Source organism: Lepidothrix coronata, unplaced genomic scaffold, assembly GCF_001604755.1.
Source record: "Lepidothrix coronata isolate B3197 unplaced genomic scaffold, Lepidothrix_coronata-1.0 Scaffold276, whole genome shotgun sequence".
NCBI classification, from domain to species: Eukaryota; Metazoa; Chordata; class Aves; order Passeriformes; family Pipridae; genus Lepidothrix; species Lepidothrix coronata.
The window spans coordinates 596,247-609,029 of record NW_016690456.1 but is presented as its reverse complement, the minus strand read 5'-3'; the positions used below and the strand labels follow the sequence as shown (position 1 = coordinate 609,029).

General features: G+C 39.2%; 1 protein-coding gene across 4 annotated transcripts in view; it reads right to left on the bottom strand.

Moving 5' to 3' along the window:
- The window catches only part of PHYHIPL (phytanoyl-CoA 2-hydroxylase interacting protein like), a 132,153-nt gene that overhangs the window by 20,068 nt on the left and 99,302 nt on the right, over positions 1-12,783 (bottom strand). The window lies entirely within an intron of this gene.

Here is a 12,783-nt window from a genome sequence, read left to right as displayed (position 1 = left end):
TCCACTCACAGCACAAGGCAAGAGTGGCACACCTGACACACCTGACAGTGAGCAGAGGCAAGCAGAGTTACCCTGGTGTATTTTGGAATATGACTGTGCTATCAGAATTGTAGGGCTTTGGTTTACAGCTCAGTCATTCTCTCAGTGGGCACTGAACCCGACATTATGTTCAGCAGAAAATTAGGTATATCTTTACAGAGAAGGTTACTATAATAAGGAAGCAGAAATTAAGTTATAACATTCTTGTGGAATACAAATTTTGGCATAGATACAAAATTCTCAAGTCTGGATTTGTTGATACATATGTACTCCTAAGTTAAAGATAAGAAAGCCCAAATATCTCTTAAATATGACAGTAGAAACAGTAACAAGAAAAAAAGCCAAGAACAACATTCACTCCAGCAATAAGACCACAGATATCTGTGGAATTATACCTGAAATAAACCTTTTAGTATGCTAAGAAAGAAGAAAATATTAACAAACCCCACCAGCCCTGGGCAGTGAGTCTCCTCAGTCTCCTCAGGCTCACTTTCCATTCAGTGAAGAAAGGCAATTTGCTAGAGGGGATTATCTGAGTACCCACAGTTATGTCTCACATTTAACTTTGCCCTGGAGGAATCTAATTCTTTTTAGACACTAGAGAGGGAGGTCATAGGAGTTAAGAGTGAGATGAAGTCACCCTTTGTAATTATTTCCTAAATTACATTTGCCAACTCTACTGATTCTCATGATGCAACAGCAACCTCTGATAATTTGCAAGATTCCAGCCAAAAAGAAAAAAGAACATGGGAGGGAAAAGTACATTTTACACTGCAGGCAGTTTCTGGACTCCATAGCAAAGAAATCTACATGTCACTAACTCAGAAATATCCCCTGGACTGATACTTTAAAAGGGATAAACTTTTAAAGAATAATTTCTCTGGATTTCTGTGTCAAATATATCCGAGTTTAGCACTTATCCCCACAATATTTTTTCTGAAAGCACTAATAGGATCAAAATTCTCAGGACCATTTAAGCTTGAATGTGGATGAATTTATAACTTGCTAACTGCAGTTATAGCTAAATTATTTAATAACTGTAATTCATTTTAATTAAAATAAATAATGCATTTAATTGCATCATTAAACTAATTCCTCAAAATAATTGTTTCCTCTCTTGCTATTACCATACAGAAAATTCAGATATATCACTGTAAGCTGCACTCTCTTGTTATCAGACAACTGGTCCAAATCAGTGACAATTTTTTCTTTGATTTTTGACCTATCCTTCCTTACTTGAAATAAAAATTTAAGTAACATTTGTTAATATCTTAAGAAGTACCTAAATGGTTTAGAAGAGTCTTACTAAAATCAACAGCATTTAAGTCAAGTCGCTCAAGAACTTCTAAAAATGTGACTGCAACTACACACACGAGTTTCACAAACCCAAAGCGTAAAACAAAACCTGACTGCAAATCTGATCAATGACTAAATTGGCAAGGCTGACCTTATTCTTTCACAAAGATTTAATTCTTATTTGGTATCCTGACACCTTGGAAGTATTTAATATTTATACCTTACTCATTCAACACTAAACCACATTTCCAGAAAGTCAATAGCAGCCAAAACCCTCGACTGAGTACTAAAGTGGAAATAGATGCAAGTCTCTGTTGATACAATTACCTTTTTAGGGTCCCCATTACTCCTTATGGATATTTTTGGGAGGAGTATTTTTATGAAAACTGGATGCCTCTATGCTTTGACAGAGCACTTGGTGTTCCACAGGGCTGGGCCACTATTTACCCCGTTTTTCCTCTTTCCTTTTTGCAATTTTTATTACACGAAAATGTTAACTAAGTGAAATGTGAAGCTAAACACAGACGTGCAGAACAAAATTTCATTCTTGCTGTGTTAAAAATATATGAAGAAAATATGAAAAAGGAGGACCTTCATTTTCAGATGAAAATATGCAACTGGAAGGTTGTGAATAATCATGTAGGTACACATTTCTTCAGTAAGGACTAGAAAAACTGTAAGACTAAAAAACCACCTAGCCTAGAAGATTAAATTGACATACTTGCTATCATGCCTACTTTTCCCCTTATCTAAGATGCAGTTCTACTGATCCTACCATGCTCTAAGGACTGACCAAATCCTTGTGGGACAGAGCAGAGAAGTGGTGGGATCTCCTTTTGTGGCTCATGAATATCAAAACCAAGTAAGCTGAGTTGGCCAGATAAGCTGAGACTGAGTGCAAACGCCACCACCAAACATCAGCCTCTTGCTCCTCATCCTGAGTGACCCACCTGTGCAAAACAACTCACACCAACACACTGTTCCCACTGAAGTTCTCAGACTGCTTCTACTACAGACGTGGCTTTTGTTTTTTTTTACTGAACCTTGTCAGGTTGAAGCTAAACAAGCTCCTCTGCAACCTTCTGTGGAATGAGAATTGCAGGGTGGCAAAAATAGCTACAGCTGCACTACAGCTCCTACTGGCACACCAATGGTTTTCATGGCTCCGACCGCCAGAGCCAGGGAAGGGCAATTCAGTCTTCTGGAAATCAAACAGGACATTATCATAGACCACAAACATTAAGCCACCACAGTATTTACTACTAATTAAATGCTCCCATTTTGTTCAGCACAGCAAGCTTGCAGCACATGGGTGGTAAGTGGCTCTTCTCAGCATGTGTTGGCTACAAGACACATTTGAAAAACAAATTTTAATTAAAATGTGCATTTCTCAGCTGCTGAAGGGGAAGGAAGGTAACAAGGGATGTAAAACACCCTAAACCATCTTCTAGCTTAATTTAAATGCCATTGAAAAACTAAAATGAACTTTGCAGCCTCTGACATATACTAGAATTTGTGCATATTGCATGCCTTCAGTTATACAGAATTCCAGATTTTGGAAGCAAATAACTAGATCAGAAACACTACTGTAAAAGCAGAACAATCTATGGCATGTACTTCATTCATTTAGCAGAAGCCTGAGCTATCAGGTATCTCTGCATCCTTATGAAATGCTGACCATCCTTCAGACTGCACTCGGACCCATTGTGTGGTGTATTTTTGGAAGGATCCTATCTCAGTGGTGTTCTGCTGGAAAACTGGGAGTGACCTTTTTCAGCAGACTCCCACTCTGTTGATTACTAAAGGGGCAGATATTGAAGCAGGAAGGGATGTGGAGCTTCTTCTGGGATGAGGTTTTTCTCTTCTGCTGAATAAAAAGTACAGCTGCCTCCGAGACTATGGAATTGCCTATGTCTCCAAGACTAACAACAAAGGAAAAGAGATCTCATAGATGAAGGCACTGACTGTATGACCCCAGACAAGTTGCTTGGGGCCAGATTCCAATCCAAGTTACACTGCTCTGGGTCACTGGCCTAATTGCTCCAATACTCTTCTTCTAACAGTGTAACTGAGGCAAAGCACTGCCTTTAATTTTCTACTGCTTTTAATATTAACTATATATTAGAGAAGGCCTTAGCTATATATTAGAGTGGCCTTTCATGATTTGTGCTTTCGCATGTCACTAAACAAAAGAGAAAAACAAACAAACAAACACTTCCATTTCTGTTTATTATGAACCTCACACTCAAACTGGTTTACCTCGTTCTTCCTCGGCTGGCAGCAACTTGTGCCATTTATTGCAGCTGTGCCTTAATCACAACCAAAAATGTGTTCTCTCCTTCAAGTTAAGTCATGTGAGTTCAAACCTAGCAAGAGGAGGCAGCCCTGTATTCACATGGGCTTTAACGTGACGTGCCAGCTCGCCTGAAAACTGCAACCGCCTTGATCACACAGGGATTTTTTTTTCATTTAAAACCCTCTTCCTTTCAACAAAGGGAAGCCTGGACAGAAAGGCAAAACTCATCACTTGAAGGGCAACAGAGAGAACTCAAGGCTGGGGAACACAGTTTTACTTTCCCTGAGAAAGTAGGGTGCTCAGCATGAGAGGGCTTTTGTACCTCCCTGGATGCCCTGGCAGCCTGCAGCATGAATGAGCATTTCTCTACTTCAGCACACTGGTAATTGCTGTGTGCTTTTCACACAGATCTCTTGCAAGGAATGGGATTTGGCTCAGGTTTACACCAGTTTGTGCTTTCTAACTGTGATTTGAAACGTATTACATATTCACAATAGTTCAGGAAATTCTACTTTGTAACTTGTACTGTTGTGTTTTTTTTTTTTTTTTTTNCTGTTGTGTTTTTTTTTTTTTTTTTACATTTAAATTGGATGCAGGTTTCAGACTTTCTCCCAGGCCCTAAGAAATAAAAGATATAGGGGGTTTGAGAGCCTTTTTTGGCAGGAGTTTTTCTGTTTTGTTTCATTTTTAGCTGGTTTCCTAGGGCAACCAAACACTGTCATGGTCTTCAGATGCAGGTCTGCCACTGGTTGACTGTTACTAACTTTTGAACCTCAGAGAAGAGCAGAGAGCTCACAGATAACTTAGGTTGCTGCCAGTTTTGTTAAGGTAGGCAAGCCTGCAGAAATAAGAGAGGATCCTGTTAAATACTCCCTTATCAAGAGGAAGGCTACAATGAGTTCGAGCTTTTCACAGTTACTAGAATGAGAAAAACGACACAGTTATGAACACTGTAGTCAAAAGAAATCTTTCAGCAGAGTTTTCATCACGCTGGAATTCACTCCTCACTCAGACAAGGTGTAGCATATAGACTGTGTGGGGTTATTAAAAGTCTCGAGCCTAGCTCGTCATGCTTCTTTCCTGATGGCATTTGTGACAGCTCTCTCATGCAGGTTATGTAATGAAGATTGTCTAATGAGAAGGAGAGGACTCAAAGGGAAGTTTTGATGGAATTAAGTTAAAAGAAACCTACAATTATGAACCATCAGATTCATATCCATGGGCCTCGATAATTGCAGAATTACTTTTTTAAAAAAGCACAGCTCAGTTGGATACTTTAAATAGTTTCCATTACAAATTCTTATGTAGTCTTATCCCACAGGCTATCAAACAGCAATTGGATTGCAACAAGTGACCAATCATGACCATGGCAAGACAAAAATTGATCAGCTATAGAGCAAAAGCTGCACAGCCTTCTACAAATTCACTATGTCAAACAAGTCCCCTCGAGTATGTTACTTAAAAAGAACTCATATTTAGATTAGTTTTTCATCTTTGGGATTTAGAGCATTTAAAAGCATCTCAAGAAATGCTTTCCAGTTCCCACTCCCTGCTATATGAGCTACTCTAACAAGCATACTAAGATATACTGAAGAATTTAGTTTCCCTGTGTGGCTTCCATCTCAAGCACACTTGCACTAGGGCTGACAGCCCCGCTGGCCAGCTGAGGGGGTTCCCTGATGGTTTGCTCAAGGAAGTGACCCAGAAACCAGCTGAGAATTACACAATATACAAAAACAGAAGAAGGAGAATCACTATTTTTTCGCATATAGGTTCTGATTGTGTCTTCCCTGCACTTGTAGAGTTATGAGAAAGTACAAAGTACTGGACATGCTTCTGTCACAGAGGTCATGCTGGGACACCTGATGTGCCACAAAACCTGAAATTAAACTCTCATGCTCTAGACAGGCTGCTGATCTCTGCACATCAGATATGACTGAAGAACTCCATGCTACCTAAACAGAGTGACAAAGTGAAGTACAGAAGCAACATATTCAGTGTGTTGGGGTTCCAACCCTGGTACAAAGCAGTTCACAGATAAAGGAAACAAAGAAATGTACCCGGAGTTTCAGGTGCCTCCATCTCAGGGGAAAGAGAAGGTAACCTCTACACATGGGCAGAGGTGAGACAATTCCAATAAATGGCACGTGAAGTCTTACTGCTCAAGTCTGTCCTTTCATGAAGGGTAAGGTGGTGGCTGTGTCATCAGAGCCCAGGTAACACTGGCTAGAATTCCAGTATGTTCCACACAAGAGGGACAAAACTTCCATGTGATCTAATGGATTCAGTGAGCAGACAGGGGATTTTCAGTTCCTCTCATCAGAGATATGTCTTGAAATTACACTGAAAGTGTAAAGGCTAGAAATTCATCAGAAGCCACATGTTTACTTCTGAACATTTATATTAAATTACCAGCATAAATTCCATCATAAAAGTGTAAATGCATAATACTTACTTCATGTCATCAAATGGACCTTAGTAGCATTAAAATACAATCTGCTGCACATCTTGTTCTTAATTTTATCCCTTCCTTTATATAAACTCATGTATAATTTCCCTTTGCATAAGTTGGATTAAAAGGAGCAATGGCACAGCATGAATCACTCCATGGATACTTGTATACTAGTACTTACAGCTGGCCAAGATTGAAAGGGCCTTTTAACATCTTTTTATCCTGCTCATTTTGAAGTCCAAATGCCTTCAACTCTGAGTACACATAGAAATGAACAGTAAAAAATCACCCTGAATAATCTTTTGAGAATGTTATTTCTAGCCCATAACTAAAGATGGATTAAATCCAGACAAACTGCAGCTTAGAGAGAAAAATTCCAAATTAGATGCCTATCTGTATGAAATGAGATAGAACACACGCACCAAAAGCTAGGAAAATACAGTGGTTGTGAGATCTCAATCAAGTCACATTACGAATGCAAATTGGTTTTTTACACAAAGTCTTACTGAAGCCAGTGGAACAGCTCAGGGAAAAAATTTATGGGATGCTTCTGATGATTGCAAACTGAAGAGTTACAACAACAGTGCAAGGATATACAAAGCTTAGTATGGGAATTCTTCAAACTATGCTTCTCTTGGAGCTGCCGGCTGTGTCTGACTTTCTCCAGTACTGGGGAAATAAAACTCCAGACACCACTGCACACTTGGAACTAAGAAAGAGTGCAACTCTGGTAATACTTTCTGACTTTCTGTCACTCTGCAGGAATGAAAGAACAACACCGAACTAGTTTTAAGGTTTCCCGTTTTTGGCAGCAGCGAGAACTGTCAAGGCTCAGAGAAACTGTTGCAGGTTATAAAAACAGCACAGCTAATCATTGCTTTTGAAAACATCCACGCAAAACATCTTGTTCATTCAAGCGTAAATAAAACAAGAACACTCTGAAAACAATAAAATAAAACTGACTAATGATTCAACTACAAACCACTGTGAAAACTGATACAGCTACAAACACTAGCAACTCAGAATATTCTGTAACTTCTGTAACTACAAAGAATTCTAATCAAACCTTCTGTGCTGAGGGAAATATTTTCAAGGTGAAATAGAGGATGCTCCACTGTATAACAAAACTTACTGTGAGGAAGTGATCCTGGAGCAGAGCTTTCTTTAGTTCCAACACCATAAACATTGTATTTGTTCCTACCTTCCTATAGCAGTGACATATTTTATACAGGTATCATGTACTGGCAATGTCAGTACTAATTTTTCAGACATGTTTGCAAATTTTTGAAGAAAGTAGTCTGCAAGTAAAAGGGAACAGAAGACACAGTGTATGAGTGTGGGCTGTGCTCAGCCAGAATTAAATATAGCCCTCCAGGTCACAAAAAGCACGAAAGGCCAGGCATGCTGGCAGCCTGGAAGGTGCACCTACTGTACCGAGTGGACTAAGAAAAACAAACTCAGACATCTTTTTTGATCTTTAAAAGACCTTTACCTCCTCAACTGTGGTTAAAATACTGGCATTTACTTCAGCAGCACAGAGGGAACTGAAAACCGCCTTATTCAGAAAATCTGGGGCCTCCAAACCTGCCATTCAGAGGCCGTGAACAATAAAAGGTGGACAAAATTACAAGGAATGGGTAAAGGAGGAGATCTTTCCAGATGTTAGGTGGGGGGGAAATGGAAAACTAATGAGGCAGAGAAGTCCCAGAATGAAAAGCCAAGGTCAGGAAGACAGGCTTCAGCAAGCCTTTAGAGACAGTTGAGCATAACAGTGCCTGACTGGAACCCATTCCAAAATGAATGATGAAACACAAGAGAACTCTATTTAAATAAGAATGTGACAGAGTCACTCCTCAACACACCTTACATGAACCAGGAACCTCACTGGAAAGCTGATGTAAAGGCTGAAATGGCTTTCTGGGCATACTCTGATCTAGATTCTACAGTCATAACTGCAGGGGAAATTTGGAGATGTGAGCTCAGAACGCTGCTTACCAGAGGTGGTAGAGCCGCCAGATTAGTAGGCTGAAAAGGGGGTTGCTAGTAAAACAGAAATTTCTAGTTTAAGATGGAAGATGAAAGAGCTGAAGAGGATAGTAATGGCTTAACTCTTCCTTAATAAAAACAATATAAAAATAAAATGCAAAAAAAAAAAAAGCTTTTGTCTTTGCGATTTGCATAAGATGTATGAAACTTTAAGTGAGGGGTTGGCTTGGCATTGCTGCTTCTCAAATGCTAGAGGCAGAATTTCTCTTCTCTAAATGATTCCTCCTGCCATTGTACTTACTGGGAACTATTGATCTGCAGGGCTTAACAATGGCTGACAGGGCTAAACAATGACATACAGCAAAACAGGTGAGCAGTTTGGGTGCCTGCTGGCTTACCATAGAGCCTGTGCCTAGTTTCAGGCTGTGTAAGTGTCTTTATGACTGATCTGTAAAGAGAGATCACATTTAGCTATTGCAGACAACATTAAAATAGAAGGAGCTGCAAGAGAAGCATGGACAGGAAGTGCTAAAATGGATTTTGTTATGGAATAAATAAAAGAAGGTATCTGGGAACTATAATCTAAAAAAAAAAACCACAAAGAAGAAGAGACATACATAGGAGACAGTGATGATTTAAATGCTTTAATTATAACAATGAGCAGAAATTAACTATAAAACCTACATCATATATTTGAGTTTCAACCTATCAATGTCAGGGAATAGCACTGAGAGAGAACAGTAGGTGAATCTGGCATAATTACACAGCAAACATTTTAGTTGCTTTATAAAGGATCTAGCAGAGTTTCAGTGAAAAATAACTGAATGAAAAGGGGCACAAATAGAATACCAGGCAAGATTTAAATAGCTAATAATATGTAACTTGGTCATTGCCAGACAAAATAGCTCACAATCAATTATGCAGATTTGAGTGTCATAAAGCTCTAAAAGAAGATGAGAAGGAAGAATGGAAAATAACTCCAAAAATGAATGAATATAAAGGAAGAATGTGGATGACTACATTTCTTGACGCTGGGATGTTGAATAGCCAGTTTCCAGCAAAGCCTCTCTAGTTGGTGACATCATTGCTTATGATATAAAACAAGACAAGATAAAACACACCCAATGGTGAGCTGAAGTGAATGACAGGCAAATCATTAGTTTTCTTCTCTTCCACAATTTTAAAGATCATTTATAGAAGACTTGTTGCTTGGCTCCATTTAGTATTTTTCTGTGTTCTAATGGTAAGGAATATCACATGTGAAATCTTAGTCTCCGGCAAGAATGTAAATCTAAAACCATAATAAGTATTTTTCTTTGCAACAGGAGAGCTTTTGAAGTGATGCACTAGATTTTAGCTCCTACCTGAACCTGCATTATTGCTTGTCACAAAAAAACCAACCAAACAAAAAACCCACAATCATCACTCTTTTCAAGTTCTGCCAGGTTAGACATGATTCTATGGAATAAATGCATTTCTTAGTTGAGCATTCCACCACTCAAACTCTAAAAAATTGATACAGTTGGCATTTTGAAGAGAGTGAATTTAAATCCCCAAAGTTGCAGCTGGAGAGAAGAATAAAAACAGCAATAAACATAACTGAATTTTGTGTCCTATCAAAATATCACAGATACAGCACCTCTCCATTATGCTGGATACAAAAATATGAATTGTTTATTCCTGTGCTCAGAAGTCTCATAGTTTTTTAATAAAACAAACAACAATGCAAAGACAACCATTCAGGACACTAAGAATTACTGTGAAATTTGGGTCTCTCAGTTGTCCTTCATGTGGGATTCTACTCAGACATTCGATTTTTCTCCATCTCTCAGATGTACACGATAACCTTTCAGAAATAGCAGTGATACTGCTCCACGATGCCAAAAAGGGGATTGGAAAAATGCATCCAGAGCCTGGATGATGCCACTTCATCCCTTCTGTTTGAAAAGCAAATGTGTACACAATATGGCCATGAAAGCCCCAATTAATGAACTCTAGAAAAATCTTTCCGAATGCTCCAACAAATCCAGCATAATAATAAACTCCTGAAATAAATTAGAAAGCATGAGACATGCTTAAGTAACATGGAAAGCCAAAGATGCAAGTTGTTTACATAAAACAGAGATGACATCTTAGCTTGTATGATGTAATGCTTTTATACAGGCCTGGTAGACTAAACAGTTTTGATGGTGCCAAGTGTTTGGAAGGTGATGAAAATGATTGGAATTGGCCAAGACACCAATTCCAGCTCTGATCCTGATGCCCAAACACTATCTTCAAATACATGAAGACCGAAAAAACCTTTAAAAGCACTTTAGAGAGATTGTATAGTTCAAGCCATCAATAGCTGGAAACTGCCCGAATGAAGCAGACTTGAATAACCTTAAATTGGACACTTTGTTCAGATTATGATATAGTCTTTAACTGCATGATTACATACTAATTTTTCCACGTAAATCTAGACTCATTCAGCATACATAATGAATAGTGCCTACATAATGAACTATTTTTCTTGTAGCAGCTATTTGCTGTTGTTCAGTGTGTAGTCTCAGGACTTATTTGCTACACATTATTCATCCTCTGCTCTGAAGACAAAATTATGAATTTCATCATGGGTTTTTTCTATGCACCTCATGGGTTTTTCCAGGCTACTACAGTGTCTGGCTGCTTAACAAACATTCATTAGTTTATTTAGAAAACATCTCTGTGAGGGGAGGCAATAATACTGCTTCCATTTTACATATGGAAAACTGATGCACAGAGAAGTTAAAATATAGTTTCTAACTTGAAGTGCCTATTTAAGGTGGTGAACATTTCTCTTCTCAAAGCATTTAGTACTGTGCTTTGTATTTTCAAAGTCCTGCTCCCACAGAAGTCAGGAGAAGCTGTTGACTCCCAGTACCCCTGATACCATGGTACCATTCTTTGCTGGCAAATGAACAAGGAGAATTTGCTGTCCTGGCGTTGGTGTGGCTTTGAAAGCTGGCACGTGCTGATACACACTGACCTTTCCCTGGTGGTCACACCCAAACACGGCCTCTTCTGCCCTGTTCCTGTCCCACCCCTTCTTCTACTCCCCAGTCACACTTCAAAAGTCCTGCTCCTCATTCCTAAGGCTGTCCTTTCAGTCCCAGTCTCTTTGCTCAGCACGTCCTAGTTCCATTCCTTTACTCCTCAGCTCTGCAGACCAAAATGTCCAGTTCCCCCTCTCCACATTCTTGTACTTTTTGTCTCTTCTTTGCACGCAGGTCTCCAGGTTTACTCTTCATAGGTTCCCCATCCTCATTCTTCAAACTAATCTACCCTGGGTGAACACCTCCTCATTTTCCTCCCCAGTTTTACTTCCCTGGGCACGCTGCCTGAACTTGGATTGTCTCCCTCGCTCATTCATCTTCTTTTCCTGTTTTCATTCAGGGTTATTTTGACCACTTCTGCCTTCCCATCTAATCTAATCACCAGCTTGTAAATCTTTCCTGTTCTTCCACCCTTGACCAGCCACTGCCTCAAGTCTATCAGCACCTTCGGGGCCAGTTTTCTTGCCCCACTCCCCAGTCCGTGCCTCCCAAGGTCCAACATCCTCTTTGAAGGTTTGTTTCTCTGCTTTTCTTTCTGCATTTTCAGAGGTGTCTTCTGCTTTCCATCTGTCTGCTCCAACTGTGGGAGCACGGGAAGTGTGTGACAGCGTCACTGCTCTCACCCTGGCAGGACCCCAGCAGCCAAAGTGCATCATCTGTAGGGGGAGTGCTGCACAACCACAACGTGGAGCTTCAGGAAATTCAGCTGCTCACATCTAAGGCTGCTGTACCAAGCCTATGAAAAGCACAGGTTTTTTTCCCAAGGCTTATGATTTTTCTGACGTTAGCTGTGTTCTCATAGAATTGGCCTGCTCGTGACACAAAGGGCATCCATCCATCTACTAAAGGTTTAATCCCTAGGCGGGGCTAATACAAATTTTATAAGAAGGTCACCAGAATTTTCAGCACAAAGGAAACATTCATTCTGCCCTGAGTTTGCAAAAATATGGCTACAGTGTTCAAATATGGTAAAGGAAAATAACAAATGGTTTTTCCTACACACGGGGTGAGTTAAGGAGAGTTCTAAAGAACTACACGTTGGATTGTGCAACAGACTAATACTGAGCTGTGCTATCAGACCCACCTAAGAGAATAAGAACAAATAATGCAAGATACATTTGTAAATAACAGAGTATGCAAAAAATAAGAGCTCATAATTGGCTTTATAATATTGCGCTCACTTTAAATCTTATCAGGAGTTTTTATCTAAAAAAAAATAAATCTCCAAAATGCATACATTTGTAATCTTTTAACATTTGTAAATTTTTAAGTGGTCTTAATTCATTAAGAGAGATGACAATGCTTACAAGAACAACACTTTAAAAAACCCTCTAAAAATAGAGCAACCATCGTGATATTATTAATTGCTCACTCCTGTTCCCAGATTTGTGGCTCCTGCATATACCTACATAGGATGAATAATCCTGTTTTCTGAATACAAAATGTCTTAATACTAATTCTCCCATCTCAGAAAGCAAGAATAACATTTTGCTATCTACATGATTTTTCCATTATTGTTTATGTTTATGCTGCAGCGTTGCTTGCAATTCCAAACTAAGTGTGCTGCAGAGTTTTTCATAGTTGGATGTGTAATGTTACAGTTTCTCTGGTTGCCTTTACAGTTACTGCAGCTTAAAGAC